Source organism: Copadichromis virginalis, linkage group LG15 (genome assembly GCF_057382275.1).
Source record: "Copadichromis virginalis isolate Kocher_CV1m ecotype Utaka linkage group LG15, C_Virginalis_male_GT1.1, whole genome shotgun sequence".
Taxonomy (NCBI): Eukaryota; Metazoa; Chordata; class Actinopteri; order Cichliformes; family Cichlidae; genus Copadichromis; species Copadichromis virginalis.
In genome coordinates, this window is record NC_140632.1 from 26,256,385 (window position 1) to 26,271,503 (window position 15,119).

Sequence of the window (15,119 nt, forward strand, 5' to 3'; positions counted from 1 at the left end):
GTTAACCCTGTGTCTGTTAAGCTCAAGCTGCCTCGCAACATGAAGATACACGATGTCTTCCATGTGTCTCAGGTTAAACCTCTCCGGTCCAGTCCTCTGTGCCCGCCTTCCCGGCCCCCTCCTCCTCCCCGGCTCGTGGACGGTCTGCCGGCTTACTCGATCACCCGTATCATGGATTCTCGGCGGCGGGGGCGTGGCTTCCAGTACCTGGTGGATTGGGAGGGCTATGGCTTGGAGGAGCGGTCCTGGGTCCCTCGGGCGGCCATCCTGGACCGGCGCCTGCTGCGGGCGTTCCATCGTCTGCATCCGGATAAGCCTGGTGGGTCGCCGGGGGGCTCCCGTTGAGGGGGGGGTACTGTCATGGTCCCTGTGCCTCACCAGCTGATTCTGTATTAGGCAACATTTTTTTCTCTCTCTCTCTCTCTCTCTCTCTCTCTCTCTCTCTCTCTCTCTCTCTCTCTCGATGCTCATTATGGCCCACGCACCTGCTGCCGATCGGGATAATCACAAGGCCGATTTAAGACAGCAGCACTGTGTCACTCGTCGCTGGATCGTTGAGTTATCAGCGTCAGTCGCTCAGTAGATTGTAAATAAGGATCTGTGAGTTCGTTCCGTCTGTTCGCCTCTAACTATAATCTCTGTGTACAGATCTATCCCGGACCTTTCCCTGCCTGCCTGTCATCCCGTGGACGAGTGAGTGGATGGTGTTTCCCCAGTGTGGGGAGTGAAGAGAGAGAGCCTTTGGAGGACGTCAGATTCCCGTCTTTTCCCTCACATACCCCGGAACCCTGGACCCCCCTCCCCTCCCTCCAGCACTTTGTAAATAGCATCACCTGGTGTCGTTGTGTAAATAAAATCTGTAAATCCTGTAAGGAGTCCCGGTCTGCGCCTGAGTCCGTTAACTGAAACCTGACAGTTTGGTTATGAAAAGTCTGACACAGCCCAGAAAACTGTACTATGCAAATTATGCCACAAACTAGGGCTGGGCTATATCATACCATTCACGGTAATACCGGTGTAATTTTGGGCAACGATAGGAAAATGAAATATCGCGATAGAATATGGGTAAAACGCGCATGCGCAGTGCCTATGTTTACATACGCACATGGCGGCGACGCAGAATGAGAAGAGCGAAAGCAGATCGTTAAATGAAACGGATGAACCAGAATTGCTTTGTAAAAATGCTGCAACTTCAGTGGTGTGGAACTGGTTTAGCTTTCGTCCGTCAGATACACAACAAAGCACTATTTTTGGTAGAGCATGCTAGCGGGCCGTCGTTATTACCGTGTTTTTTGGAAAATACGGCACACTTAAAATCAATCCTTTGATTTTTCTGAAAATCAACAGTGCCCCTTTTAATCCAATGGGCCTTATGTATGAATTCTGGTTGTGTTTACTGACCTTGAAATGATTTTATGTGGTACACGGCACTCGAAAGGCTGTCAAATGTTTTAGTACGACTTTGCCAAGCTACGAACCCGCACTGCTTGATGGATTGTCGGAGAATTACGGCTATCGTAGGCAGGAGCCTTGTGGAGTGATACGTACTGTGCTTCAACATAATATTACCGTATTGTGTGTGTATAACCTCTTTTTAAGTTTTGTGGATATTATACATGGTTATGCTGAGGATATGTCGGCCAGTTTCCAATGAAAATGCCTTTTGGTTAAACTGTCAGCAAGGAATTTGCATTTGCACTGTTACATTTTTATATAACTTTAATGCACATAAAAAACAGCTGCTTGTTTAAGTGAAAATACATTGATGGGGTTTTTGCACTAATAAAGTTGTGGAGTTGTAAAGTATTTTGTCTAGTGTCGTTATCGCAAATTTTCAAATGTATATAGTGATAAATATTTTTGGTCATATCGCCCTGCTCTACCACAAACTGGTCCCCACCACCACTCAAACATGACAAACCTCTTTAACCACCTACAGAAGAATCACATGAAAAAGTTTCAAGAGAGTTTATGAATGAAAAGCAAAAAAGAGCTGTCAGGTGCTCAAAATAATACTTAGACTCAAATGTTAGAACAGGCTTTTCCTCGCAGCACGCTGTGTAATAAATACTCAGAAAGAAAATGGCGGCTGTTTAAACTCATGTCTAAAAATCTATAGTTTCACGCATCGGTCAAAACACTCGACCCCAAGTACACATCGCCCAACTGAAAACACTTCACATAAGTCGAGTTACCCGAGAATCACAGAATTTACAGAAAATGCACTATTTTGTGACATATATCGTTATCAGGAGAGATATGTCTTATATTGGGATATGAGATTTTGGTCATATCACACAGCCCTACAAAGGATTATAATTCACGTAGAGTTGCATACACATAGCAGCATTCTGTTGCAACAAAAGCAGTTTATAATCAAAGTGACATACATACCTTGAAAAACTAAATCAACCACAACATTAAACTCACCTTGTTTCTGTGGAGAAGGTGATCAGGGTTTTTCTTCATTTCCTGAGACCAGCTGCTCTGGATCATCACCAACTTTTATCTTCATCTTTTTTTTCCACTCGGGGAAGTCTTTCCTTTTCTTGGCCATTGAACTGCACTGGAAAACCAAAGTGTGTGATCAAAGGTGAAATAAGGGATATTTTTCCACTGCAGGATTTAGAGTGCTTCAAGTAGTGATAGCTGTTGATCCATTTCTCAAATAATCTCTAAGGATCTGAATTTTTAAGAAAGATTCAAATATCTCTGCTTATATTTGGCTAAAAGCTTGATACAGACATAACAGTTTATAATATGTCAGCATCCCCCACAAGACATATAAAGCCCCTGCACACCAGCACTGCGCTTACAGTATGCTTCAATCAAGATATAGTGATAGTGATTATTGATTTATTTTTGAATTCTTTAGTAATAATTATTAGTATTTAATCACATTAGCACAGTGGGGTGACAAAAATATTCCACATACAGGGAGTGCAGAATTATTAGGCAAATGAGAATTTTGTCCACATCATCCTCTTCATGCATATTGTCTTACTCCAAGCTGTATAGGCTCGAAAGCCTACTACCAATTAAGCATATTAGGTGATGTGCATCTCTGTAATGAGAAGGGGTGTGGTCTAATGACATCAACACCCTATATCAGGTGTGCATAATTATTAGGCAACGTCCTTTCCTTTGGCAAAATGGGTCAAAAGAAGGACTTGACAGGCTCAGAAAAGTCAAAAATAGTGAGATCTCTTGCAGAGGGATGCAGCAGTCTCAAAATTGCAAAGCTTCTGAAGCGTGATCATCGAACAATCAAGCGTTTCATTCAAAATAGTCAACAGGGTCGCAAGAAGCGTGTGGAAAAACCAAGGCGCAAAATAACTGCCCATGAACTGAGAAAAGTCAAGCGTGCAGCTGCCAAGATGCCACTTGCCACCAGTTTGGCCATATTTCAGAGCTGCAACATCACTGGAGTGCCCAAAAGCACAAGGTGTGCAATACTCAGAGACATGGCCAAGGTAAGAAAGGCTGAAAGACGACCACCACTGAACAAGACACACAAGCTGAAACGTCAAGACTGGGCCAAGAAATATCTCAAGACTGGTTTTTCTAAGGTTTTATGGACTGATGAAATGAGAGTGAGTCTTGATGGGCCAGATGGATGGGCCCGTGGCTGGATCGGTAAAGGGCAGAGAGCTCCAGTCCGACTCAGACGCCAGCAAGGTGGAGGTGAAGTACTGGTTTGGGCTGGTATCATCAAAGATGAGCTTGTGGGGCCTTTTCGGGTTGAGGTTGGAGTCAAGCTCAACTCCAAGTCCTACTGCCAGTTTCTGGAAGACACCTTCTTCAAGCAGTGGTACAGGAAGAAGTCTGCATCCTTCAAGAAAAACATGATTTTCATGCAGGACAATGCTCCATCACACGCGTCCAAGTACTCCACAGCGTGGCTGGCAAGAAAGGGTATAAAAGAAGAAAAACTAATGACATGGCCACCTTGTTCACCTGATCTGAACCCCATTGAGAACCTGTGGTCCATCATCAAATGTGAGATTTACAAGGAGGGAAAACAGTACACCTCTCTGAACAGTGTCTGGGAGGCTGTGGTTGCTGCTGCACTCAATGTTGATGGTGACCAGATCAAAACACTGACAGAATCCATGGATGGCAGGCTTTTGAGTGTCCTTGCAAAGAAAGGTGGCTATATTGGTCGCTGATTTGTTTTTGTTTTGTTTTTGAATGTCAGAAATGTATATTTGTGAATGTGGAGATGTTATATTGGTGTCACTGGTAAAAAATAAATAATTGAAATGGGTATATATTTGTTTTTTGTTAAGTTGCCTAATAATTATGCACAGTAATAGTCACCTGCACACACAGATATCCCCCTAAAATAGCTAAAACTAAAAACTACTTCCAAAAACATTCAGCTTTGATATTAATGAGTTTTTTGGGTTCATTGAGAACATGGTTGTTGTTCAATAATAAAATTATTCCTCAAAAATACAACTTGCCTAATAATTCTGCACTCCCTGTACTAGAAATGCTGCTGATTAAAAACACAGTTAGGCCTACAGGGAAAATGTGTCTGTCTGCAAATATTAACTAAACATCTATGTGCTACAAAACAGACATAATTGTAAATGTGCTGAGGTGAAACTATACTTTCAATAATATTACCACTACAGTCTGTTAACCACCAAAATAATCTATGCTGGTCAGCTAGCTAAAAGTCTTTACTTTAGCAGCCCAAATCAGGCTAACATTAACATTTGCTAGCGTCAGCCAGGAAGGTCTGAGGCTAAAACTAGGGTTAGTGTAACTTTGCCTGAAACCCTTTAAAGTGTACAGTAGAGCCAACTGTAAAACACAGGTATTGATATAGTACTTATTAGAGTCCTAGAATAATTTCTTCCTCTCTATACAGATTAGAAGAACCATGAAGTTCTCACTTTTCCCAGTTATCTACATCGCTGACTTTTGCTAATTAGCTAGTTAGCAGTCACAGCTGTGTAATACCCAGAGAGACACAGACAGCTAACTATAATATTTATGAAAACTGGTTCAGCCACTGAAGGGCAAAACTGGTGGTATCACAGTAAAAATTATTTTAACATTAACTAAAATGGAAAGCTTAAGTCATGTTAAACCTAAATAACGATTATTTAAAAAATGAGTCAGCAAAATATTCCTGACCAGTTAACAAATAAATTAACAATTCTTTCTAAATAAAAATGCGGAGTCTTTTGAAAAACATTATTTTAATAAAAGAAACATGAGTTTTAATACTTTCCACAGAAATTTGAAGGCAGTTTCTCCAACTCCAGAGTCCAAAATCCAGATGAAGCCTGAAAGAAATCTAATGGCTGCTGTTACTTTTCCCTCCTTTTCGGGTTCTTTTCTGAAGCCAGACCCAACTTAACAGAAAAGCTCCTGTTAGAGAGATATGATTTTATCCATGAAAGTGCCAAGCTGGAAATTCCTACACAATGCTGAAGTCGAGAGTTCAGCAGGTCATGATCCACTGTGTCAAATGCAGCAGTCATATCCAATAAAACAAGCACTACATGTTTACCACAGTCAGCTGCTAACAAAATGTCGTTCATAACTTACTGAGAGCTGTCTCTGTGCTGTGAAATGACTTAAAGCTGGACTGAAAAGTTTCAGAAATTTGAAAATCATTTAGATAGTCCATCAGCCGAGTGTGAACAATATTTTCCAGGATGAACATATTTATTACTTACCGACATGAAAATGTCTGGAGCACACCAACAGATATTTGGAGATGGAAGAGAACTGGATATCGTCTCACAGCTGCTATCCAGCTGAAGCTGCCTCATGTTGCTTCCAGGTGGAGAAAGAATGAAAAGATAAACCATTTTCAATCTTATTCCCTTGCCGGTCGTGCGATCTAACTTTACAACCGACCGCACAGCAAGTACGAACCATAGCTGGTGTTATCCGTGTACTTTCGCTCCTCTTTCGGTAGTAGTGATGGGTCGGTTGCGAACGAAATGGCTCTTAGAGCCGGATCTATGGGGAGAAATCTGTGCCATCAGAAACTGAATTTGAATAAGTTAAATTCGTATTTGAATTGCTCGGATTGAATCTGAATTGTAACTTCAATAAATGCTTTTACAAACTGAATATGAATTAATTAAATTTATTGGTTTGAAAATGATCATCACTAAATTGAAATTGAATTTTATATTTTGAAAATGAATTCATTTGCTTTGAAACTGTATTTTGACCTTTAAAATTTTAGCTCTCGAATAATTTCAGATTCACTTTTCACCATTCAGTTTCAGTTCTGCAATTCAATTTCAGTTCCAAAGTTCAGTTTTTTGGGACTTGCATCCGGTTCCGGTTCTAGAGTAGTCGAGCACTGATTAATAGAACTACGTTTTACTAGCGGACCGAAAGTGTTACTGACGGGAATCTACAGCATCTTGAGCTGAATTAAGACTTCAGAAGTCATTCGTCATGTCAAATGACCAGCGGATAAACTCTCAGGTTGGTAATAAATGTATTACATGTATAAGAACAAGCGTCATGTTAACAAATGATAGCCATACAGTAACTTTTATGCTTATTGTAGCTGTTAGCTATAAACGCTAATTTAGCGGAGCTTGCCCTGGATTCAGCTTTGACAAACAAATACGATCGACTGTTTCTAGTAGAATTCCAAAGTTGTCATCTTGTACCCTCTCAGAGCCCTGTATGCTTGCAGAGACCCCTACAGTAGGAAAACATGCAAAACAGTGTCCAAACCTTTGTATTTTAGCTTTATTTATGTCTTACACAGCATCCCAACTCTTTAGCTAACTTAATAACTTTAGCTAAAGTGAATAGTTAGTCTAATTCATTAGTGCAGCATTACTGTATCACCTCTGTTTGAAGTGATATGATATGATATACAACTATCACTGAAACAGCAAACTTTGTAAAACAAACAAACAAAACAAACAACACTTCTCATTCTCTAAACGTTTGGCCACAGCTGTAGATTACACTATCAGTGCTTGTTCACTCTTGACAATAATTATATTAAATAATTATTAAATAATTACATTTCTAAATTCTCTTTGTGCATTTACAGGTAAACGATATCTAATATTTTATCTAAATGACTGCTTTGTCTTTGAAAAGGTGAAGAGCCTGAGGCCGGTGACAGTCCAGTTCTACTCTAAGTACATCCTCACAGGACAAGGCCACATTCCTGTCCTGCCAGAAGAGAAGAGAAACTTCAGAGTCTTCATGCAGTTCAACCACACCTGTCATATTCCATATGACAGGGTCTCAAACTCCAGTCCTCGAGGGCCGGTGTCATGCAACTTTTCCATGTGTCCCTGGTGCAACACACCTGAATACAATTAGTAGGTCATTAGCAAGAGTATAGAACTTGACTGCATGCTGAGGTGGCAAACCCTAACCCTACTCAAGTAAATTTAAGTAAATGTATGTATTTGGAAACATATCCTTCTAAAAAAAACTTTTATTGCACCATGTTCATTCACTCATGAGCTGCTGTAACATGAATCAAATGGCTGAATTGCTAACTCAGCATGCAGTCAAGTTGTATAGTCTTGCTAATGACCTACTAGGTGTGTTGCAACAGGGACACGTGGAAAAGTTGCAGGACAGCAGCCCTCGAGGATTGGAGTTTGAGACCCCTGCTGTATGGTGTTCATGCAGTTTTCTACCCCACAGTTACAGCATGTCTGACTGCCTGTTCAGCATATGCAAAAATATATGATGAGTTTAAGCATGTGATGACAAAGGCCCACTGTCAGGGGAGGTGATGTAGGTATAGAGCATGTGAGAGTGGTTAAGTTAATGTCTCTTGTCTAGATGAAGGCATAAGAGGGATCAATGGCAAGGCGTAGAGATTCACTATCTTCAGTCTTCAGTGGACGCTCCATTTCTGGCACAAAACACCTGTAAAAAATGTTCGATTTAGGAGGTGACCCGACAACTTCAGCCTGTCAAACATAGCAATGGAGTAGTACGTAAAAAAAAACCCCAATTAAGCATGCACTCAGTACCCTAAGAATTATTATGGTAGTTAAACACAGTGATAGTCACATATCACTTCAAACAGAGGTGATCCAGTAATGCTGCACTAGTGAATTACACTAACTATTCACTTTAGCTAAAGTTATTAAGTTAGCTAAAGAGTTAGGATGCTGTGTACATGTACAAACTCCAAAACACGTACAAAAGACAACAGAAGTGCTCCAGGATGCTAGGGTTGAGCTTTTGTTACCTAGTGGCTACACAAGCCAGCAAGTACCAAGGACCGGATTTGGTGTGTGGTAATAACAGGTAAATGAACTTTTTTTTTTTTTAATTATTTGACTATATATGAATGCTTGTGTATAAATACACAAACAATTCACATTTGCTTTCATGCTTTCAATTGTGTAATTTAAGTGATCTAGGTAGCTCTGTTTTGGGAGTTCAGCTCATGCTAGAAATGTGTTTTGGAGTTTGTACGTGCTTTTTGGAGTTTGTACGTATTTTGTCTCTAGGGGCCACTGCATATATTTATATATAAACATATATAAATAAAACCCCTTTTTTTTTTTACATTAGTAATTCCTTTTGTGCATAATTTTATATTATTGTTAATAATAAATTAATTAAAGCAACAAAACAACCTGAAGATCCGGTTCGGAGCCGAAAGAGCCGGCTCTTTTTAGTGAGCCGAACCGAAAGAGCCGGTTCTCTAAAAAGAGCTGGAAATCCCATCGCTATTCAATAGCGCTTTGTTCGGCCCAGAAACATGGCGCCTCAACCAAAAATCCTGGCCATGCCCCCTCTTGTGACATTACTCTCCAAAAGCCCTATTAGGTTAATCGTTTTGTCACTTCCGGTATTTGAGACAATCCCTTTCCGTCAAGGATTTTTAATTTGTTGCGCTTTTTTAATTTGTTGTGGATTTTTAATTTGTTGCGGTTCTTTAATTTGTTGTGGATTTTTAATTTGTTGCAGATTTTTAATTTGTTGTGGATTTTTAATTTGTTGTGGATTTTTAATTTGTTGCAGTTTTTTAATTTGTTGCAGTTTTTTAATTTTTGCGGTTTTTTAATTTGTTGTGGATTTTTAATTTGTTGCGGATTTTTAATTTGTTGTGTTTTTTTAATTTGTTGCGGATTTTTAATTTGTTGCAGATTTTTAATTTGTTGCGCTTTGCACTTCCAAGCCACCGTAACTTACACCAGACCCTTGTGGTTTCTAAATGTGTATAGCACAGTGGAAGGAGCAGGGGTGTCATGGTCCTGAGTCTGAGGACTCAGTGTTTTGTGTTTCCTTATGCTTTTGTTCATTCCGAGTGTGTATTCTGTTGTGATTTTGCCATTTGTTAGGTTTCTGTTCTTTGCCTGCCTGCTCCCACTTCTCTGTGTTCCCTCTGTCTGTCCATGGTGTTATTGTGTCTGCTCATGAGTCTGCCTGTCAAGTTCAGTGTCCTGTCTGGTTCTCTGTGTCTGTTAGTTTCCTGTTTTATTCTGAAAGTTCATGTCTCATGTCAGTGTGTTCAGTTTTACCTCTCCCCTGTCTCGTTAGCCTAATTGCTCCCAGCTGTGTCTCCCTCCTGTGGCCCATTCCCTGATTACTCCCCGTGTATTTAAGCCCTGTGTTTTCCTGTGCTCTCTGTTGCGTTGTCTGTTTAGTTCCATGTCAGTGTGCATTATTCTGTTACCCGGTATTCATTCTGCGTCTCTCTGCCATCTCTCTTTGTGCATTTTGCGCCTCCTCCCGTGAGTGTCTGGTTTAAGTTTTGTTCTTTAGTTTTCCCAGTTTAGGTTTGTTTACTCCCCGCTCTGCTCTTCCTGTTTTGTCACCTTCTCACCGCTGTAAATAAACACTCACTCGCACCCCAGCCAGTACCTGCATTTTGGATCCTTTTTTCAATACACCACACGACTGCCCCCAGCCGTGACAAGGGGAGGACATGGAGGAAGGCTGTTTTAGTGTGGGAAATGAAATTTGGGTTTAGGAAACTGGGAAGAAAAAACGACTGCCTTACGTGGAGAATTGAAAAGTGTCTGGACCACTGCGAAGAGGAGAGGTACACAAAAATTACACAAACAGAAAAATGCATTAATCCTACTAACACAAACACACATGCAATGAAGATCAAACAGTATTTTTAAGCATGCATTTCTGTTACCATCATCTTGTCCGGTTCACTTAGTAGGTTAAGAAGCAGGGACGTGCAGAGAGGTTTAAAGGGGCGGGTGCTCAAAGTTAAAAAGGGGCACATTGAACCATGCTGAATAACAACAACACACATTCATCAAGAATCTAATATGGGAAGGGCAGGGCTGTGTTGATCTGAGACTGTAGACATTAAAAAGTCCACAGGAGAGATGGTAGCTGATTAAACAAGTGTCATGAGATAATAACAAAATGCAAAGATTGGTGACAGCGCTTGGAACCATAAGGCAATGAAAAACTGTGAGAAATAATTCAGGCTCTGCCTGTGAATCACTCTTTGCTTCTCTTCTTCCTTCCTTCCCATCATTTCATATATCACTCTCCACTTGCTGTCTATCTGAGAACAAGGCACAACTTGCTATTGCAATAAACTATAATCTAATTATCCACACCTAACAACTCTTGCACTTAATCTATAATAAAATGATGACAGAAAAATGTTATAGCACTGCCTTTAGTAACCTCACACAGCTCCTGCTGTTTCCTCCTCATGTCCTTACAAGCCATGTCTGCACAATGTTATATCATGAGTAATATTTTTTTAAATCCAGCTAAATAAAACACACACATGCACACACAGTGACATTTTAGACCTTCTTCAGAATACCGTATATACTATGGGCATCCTTACATTATTATTTATTACTAGAGCTACAATAATAAAGCAAAGAGGGGGAAGTAATAAATATGAAATAATGTATTTATGATGATTCCATTTGTTTCACTATCCACTCTGTGCAGGGGCAAAGCTTATTACATTTTTAAACTGTAGAGATACAATCATTTTACTGCTGTAAAATCCAAATTTTGTCTTATTTAAAATATAAATCTAATATAATCTGCTTCTTAATGTATGTTCTTTAAAATACAGCGTGTGTTTTTTAATATATTATAATTATAATTATTATTATGTGGACATGCATATTAGATCGTTTTTTAGTGAAATATAATCCCTCCAGAAAGGCAGGAAATGCCCAGAAACTTACTTTAAAACTAAATATGTTCCCTAAAACGGTGACAGAGCTACAGACCCATGACAGCCTTACACAGGTAGCCAGCAGCTATGACCAGCACTACTTGTGCAGTTAATAAAAGGACAGGTAATGTTTGTCGCGCTGTTGCACACACAGCACGCTCATTTGTTTCAGTTCGTCAGTTGCAACAAGACAACTTACCAACGTGTATGTAATAAGCTAATACTCCTGTGTGCTACACACTACAGTGTACGCTGTACACCTACTTACTGGTTTTGTCGCATCAGTCTGTGTCTCTGAGTTAACTTGTGTTTCTCCTACAGCTCCGGACCGCAAAAAATGCGCGTGCTCTTTGTGAGCTCGTTCCCGGCTCGTAACCAGCGCGTTCTGCCGTCGAGGGCGATCATTGGTTAAATGTGATCATGTGACTGATGCATGCCAGATCCTTTTATTTAGCAAAACTGTGATTAATAGTTAAATATTATTGTTGAGGGGCACAGACAGGACTCCGCACGCACACACACATAAAAAAAATAAATAAATAAATAAAAAATTGTAAAAGTTGCCTCAACAAAAGGGCACTTTGGGCACTCATCAGGAAAGGGGCGGGTGCTCAAGCCCCTCTAGCCCCCCCCCCCCCCCCCCCCCCCCCCCCCCTCTGCACGTCCCTGTTAAGAAGTGATACATAGACTAGTGAACTAGTATTGTTTTTGGGGAAGGATGATTGAATCATAGCAGGGGTGAACAGAATGTTGCAGGGGGGTCAGAAGAGTGGAGACTAATAGATTATTGAGTTTCTTGTTTCTGATGTGTGAGGGAGGTCTCATCATGGCACACATCTGGGTACATGGGAAGAAACTCATCATCTAGTAGAATATTGCTGTTGTGTGAGGTGTGTGACTGGTGGATGAACGTTTTGGGGATTTACTTGGCTGATGCATTTTCTTTTGGTACCACTTTGAACCTGCCAATTAGTTTTGTTTTGATCTATCATTCTAAGAGAGTATGCTTAGACAACTTCTAAAAAGAGGCCTTCATATTTTTTGATTTTAACAGTGCACTGAGATCTTTTTTGTTTGGCAATTTTCTCTTTTTCAAGCAGGCCTGCAAGATCGGAATCAAAAGCGCTACACAACATGTTGAACAATCGCAAGTGAGCTTCTCCAAAATTAAAATGGGCTTGGGAGAAAGCCACTTATTTGGGACAATCAGGAAACAAGTCCCTGTCAAAAAGGATTCAGCAAGGTAATCCAGTCTAAATTCTTTTTGTTTTCTTTTTTGAAATGGCGTCATTGCTGGCAGTAGAAACTTATTGCGTCACAAGAGGTTCTACTGTCAGCAAATAAAAAATGGGGACTGACTGGACTGACAAATGCTTGACTGACTTGACACCAGTATGCAAGATTGCACCTCCACCTAGACAGTGACAAAAGGGTGGATGTATGTATGTATGTTTCTTTTTACTGGTGCAGAAAGGTGACAGCAACAGGTTGCATGGGCTTTTGGGCTGTGCTGACTTAACCTTTTAAATGCCACTTTCTGTGTCTTTGTGAATTTACCAGCGGTGTGTTATTATGACCTTTTATTGTTTACAATGCAAATGTCACTGTGAGAAAGTGTGCATACAGATGCGCTGCGCTAACATCTACATCACTTTTTCCACAGCAGAGGGTTAATCGTGGGATCTAATCACATGATTTACAGCAGGACACACTGCTGGCTAATGTTTTTTTTCTTATGACAGGGTTACAGGGCTTGGAGTGAAGCTACTCCAGGGGAAAAGCTCTGGGAATTTTTAAGAAACAATGCACAACTTTATTGTTCATGTCTAATTGACATAAGCTGACATAGGGCAAAAGAGGGTTTTCCGGGGAAGCTTTCATTTTTAAATTGCAGAGACCGTGACATGAGGGATCTGGAAGGATTGAGTGAGGTGCAGATGCAGGAGAGAAGGCTTCAAGAGGACCAGTGAGAAGCAGGGACCATCTCCAGGACAACTGACAAACGACAGTGGGCTGCACCACTGGGCTTCCAGGAGATTGTCATGAGATTGTGAACAGCAAAATCTTAAAATAAAGTGAAAGAGATTCGGTGTTGACGTTGAGGAAGACAACTAAGGTGTACGACGTGCTCGTCCGCGGCGTTGGAGCAGAAACTGAGGGATGAAGAAGAGCAGGCCAAGCTCCAAAAGAGACACCGCAAAGGGAGATCAGAGTTGGAATTATGACTCTGTAAATGGCACAGACACCAGGAGCCATGACCGTGACTGGGAATGACCACCTAATGCTGTTTCACTTTGCCATGAAAAGTACTTTGACACTTTCCTTTCCTCTGTATCATTGTTGCCATTTGCATGTGAGAGCTTAGATTGTGGGGAAGATTAAAGATGAACAAAGGGTGGTGAGAGAACAGTGAAGTGAGGATACACAGTGTGAAACTCCTTTAAGTGTACAATAATGTTGATGTGATATACAGAATGTCAGGAAAGAAATTCTGGTATTAATGTGATTCTTTGATTTAAGAATCAAAGGGTGGGACTGTATAGGAATTTCTTTTACTTATGTATTAATCACATTATTTTATTGTATAATGCCTTCGTGCCACTGGATTTTAACATGTCTCACACTCATACAGTAAGACAAATGGTGGGGGTCTAGTAGGGAAGTTGGGGGAAGCAGACAACTCCACAGGAAGAATCTTTTGTCTCTTTAGGACTCTGATAGGTAGCAAGGGAGTGTGAACCTTAAGGTGTGAAACAGCTGTGTACTGCCTTTTGTTCCTGGAGAAGGTATTTAACTGAGAGCCATGCTAGGCTCAGAGAGACTCTGCTGACCGTCTGTCCCGCGGTCATGCAGGGACTTCATCAAGCTTGGTTGTCTGTTGTCTTTGTGTGTTTTGATTAAAGAATGTTAGCTACCGCTCACCGCTCGTCTGCAGGCTTTATTTAAATGGAAAACTTCCACAACAGGCAAAAAAAGCTTTTTGCAAAAAAAACAAGATTTAGAGCAGAAGTTTTTTGCACTGCATTTTAAAATGAAAACATATTGCATTTATTTACAATTAAAGACACACAGAGCAGGAAGTGTGTTACTGTTTTACATCCACAGACACACAAGAAAAGAAGCAGGCAACATGAGGTCAAGTTATGGCAATTTTATTAGTGTATTTCAGTACATGTATTTAGATTAGAGTTTTTAAAAAACAAACAAACATCCCAAGAAGGATGGGGTGAAAGAAAGGTGGAGAGAGGGGGAAGAAACTATTGATGTCCTCAAACTCGATGCTGCTGGGTCAGTTCTTTCTCAGCAGTCTGCTCCAGAATCCCCTCCTGTCCTCGGCTTTCTTTTCTTTTTCTTTTGCCTTCAGTTCTTTTAAGGTTTTGTTGAGTTGCTCTTTGGCATTTTTAATTTTTTCTTTCAGCTGCTGTTTGGCCAGTTTCACTTTCTGTTTGAGGAGCTCTTTTTGTGCTTTTGTATTTCTTTAAGTGCATCTTTGCAGTCTTTCTTGGTCACCGCAGAGCCGGTCATTTCTTTCTTGAATACCTTCACCTCAATTTTCTCTTCTGCAAGTTCTTCTTGCACTTTCATCAGTTCCTTCTTCATGTTTTGAGTGTAACTCTTTGTATCTTCCATTTCTTTCTTTGCTTCCTGTATTTTCATTTTCTCTTCCTCCAACACTTTTTGAGCTTCCAACAATTCTTTCTTCATATTTTCAATCTCATTTTCTGCCTCATGTTTACGTTTTTTCTCCTCTTCAAGTTGTTGCTTTACATGCAGTAATTCCTTCCTTAGTATTTCGGCTTCAGCCATTACATTTGCAGCTTCTTGTGTTGCCAACTGCATTTTCCTTCTTTCCTCTTCAAAAGCTTCCTGCACCTCCTGTAATTCCTGTATCACAGTTTGATATTTATTTTTGGCTTCTTGTGCTGTGGTTTTCTGTTCCTCCAATGCTTTTTGAGCTTCCAACAGTTCT

General features: G+C 40.5%; 1 long non-coding RNA gene across 1 annotated transcript; it reads left to right on the forward strand.

Annotated features, from left to right (window-relative positions):
* The first annotated feature begins 482 nt into the window (after positions 1-482).
* LOC146692576 (uncharacterized) lies at positions 483-876 on the forward strand. Its single transcript, XR_014915243.1, has 2 exons — positions 483-567; positions 649-876. It is a non-coding gene; the product is annotated as an uncharacterized LOC146692576 (long non-coding RNA).
* The last annotated feature ends 14,243 nt before the right edge of the window (positions 877-15,119 follow it).